We start from the raw sequence: 2,500 nt of genomic DNA on the forward strand, positions 1-2,500 counted from the left end.
AATATTGTTCTTTTATTATAAAGACACTGTTGAGTTTGAAGCTTTACTGGAATTCACCATAGCAAACGTAAACAAGGTAAGACCTTGGTCTCTAATGAACTGAACTGCTACTTTTCGCAAGTTGACTTTGGTTCAGCAGAGGCAATACGGATGCCATGCAAAATCGACTAGGGACAATAATTATGTCAGGCAAAAGCAACTAGTTTTAGGCAGACGAACTTTGAGATTGTGTCCGAAGGACTATAGTTTTGAGTTTGCAGTGAACCTACACATTGAGGAGCGCAGTTCACCACTGCTGTTGAGTGAAAAGTATTTCGAAGCGAGCAAAGACAGAACATCTGACACGAACTGTTAAACGCATTGCAACGTGCTCAAACCAACACGCACAGAAACGTGTGTACAGTCAAAAGAGTTTTCCTGTGTGTTTAGTGACAAAATCGTTCTTGAAACAATCAGCAGTGCGCCAAGAGATTTTTAGCTAAAAGACTGCGTATATAATATAATTATATAATAATTATTTAACTTTATTCAAATATTGTTTTATTCCGGGCTGCTCTGCAAATCTGCTCTGCGCCTTCGTAAGCAAGACACAGTTAATTCTCGTCGTCACGACATGTAGATCGGCATCCATACCCACGGACAACTAAACACTGAAGATGGATGCGCTCAGCATGATGATATTTCTCACCCTTGTTGGTAAGTACAAACAAAGTTTGATTGATAACTATGGATGCTATATTTGTCTGTGGAGGTAATGATTCTGAACGCTAAATATATGAAGTGGTTAAAATCAATAAAACGGCCAAACAAACAAAAGAAAATGTTGCCACCAGGAAATCGTCATACAGTTTGTAGTTCAACTAAAAACAAGCACATCCGCACAATTGTGTTCATACTTTCTATGCATTTCAAACCGCGCTTTTGTTTTGTTTTGTTTTGGGGCACTATTCGGAATGTCTCATTCAAAAACAAATTTCTTCAAAATTAAGCTAAACGTGCATACAGACACAAAGACATACCCATTAACTATGCAGTGATGGTAAATTTGCGTTTCTAATTTGCGTGCTTTTGATATTCCACCGTTCAGACCAAACAGCGGTTTTTTAACAAAAATAATGGATTGTACAGTTTGTCAAAAATCATGGATATTTCCAGACAATTGTTTTCATAGACTTTGAATTGTGTATTTGCATCACAAAAGTGTTACTTGGCATATAGACAGCGCGTGAATGGTGCAAGTACCGTCACATATTCCTTTCAAATAAATGTGACCCTCCACCACGGAATGAGTCGCATGTCACCTTTGCATGATTTTCATATTTTTACATTTTCCTAAAGAGTTTTTTTATGCTCTATCAAGTCAAGTCAAGTATTTTATTGTTTTGGGCCCAGAGGGCTTTGAAACAAAGATATAACTTTAACACAAAAAAGGTAACAAATCAGACAGTTAATATATGTATATAAATTGAGCGGACAAATACAACAATACTATACGACCAAATTAAATTGGCAATATACACTTCCATACATGCAAACAAAAAGAAAAATAGGTTTAACAAAATCAGGTAAGAAATCAGGCAGATAATATGTATACATTAAGCGGACAACGATAATATACAGCTGAAGTAAATTGGCAATACCATTATGCCATGCATCTTTTGTAAAAACACAAAACAAAAGCATGTATTACATATATAAAACCGTTTTAGAAAAGAGCGAAAACTTTGTGTTTGAGTTATAAGCCTGTGACTAAGGTGACTCTCACACTGTTACCAGACACCCCCCGGACTTATATTAAGCCTAGCGCAGAACCGCGCGAGTTGACATGCGACTCATTGTGTCACAAATTGCTGGCGTTTATTTGCGAGTCATGTGAGCACAACGGGAAGAATGGAACTGTCACACTATGCTGCATGCTAGAGCGACTGACGTTCAGCGACAAACACATCTCATTGTGGACACGAAAGCTGTTGTTAGGGAGTTAAAATGCTTTCTGTCTTAGTGGACTTGTTTTCGTTCATCGATACATTGGGTCAAACACACGCTCAAACAAACACACACACACCGCTTTTGACCGATCATTCGATCGACACCTACAAACATTACTGGGTAAATAATTGATTTTACTTTCTCCTCTTATGTGAAAGTGCCTATTCTTTGTGTTCGTGGTTTTTTTTGTTTGGTTTTTTTGGTGCCTTAGGTATTTGTCAGGTCAATTTTGGGTACACCCTTGTTTGATCGGCGGTCACATGACCCCTTACAAAATAAATTGATCAGAAGATTGTGCGAAATAACCAAATTGAGTTCATTAAATGGCACTGCCATTTTGAATGAAATGACACGAGAATATATGCTTTAGTTGGTGTACGGAAATGTTGCAATCGTGGTTTTTTAGGGGCATAATTTACTATGCTGAAATTGCACAGACCGGTGAAAATTTAGAAACAAACGCACTCGTTTTCAGTACGATCGCACTATCAAACTTGTAGGCCCTACACGT

This window comes from Littorina saxatilis, linkage group LG15 (assembly GCF_037325665.1).
Source record: "Littorina saxatilis isolate snail1 linkage group LG15, US_GU_Lsax_2.0, whole genome shotgun sequence".
NCBI lineage: Eukaryota > Metazoa > Mollusca > Gastropoda > Littorinimorpha > Littorinidae > Littorina > Littorina saxatilis.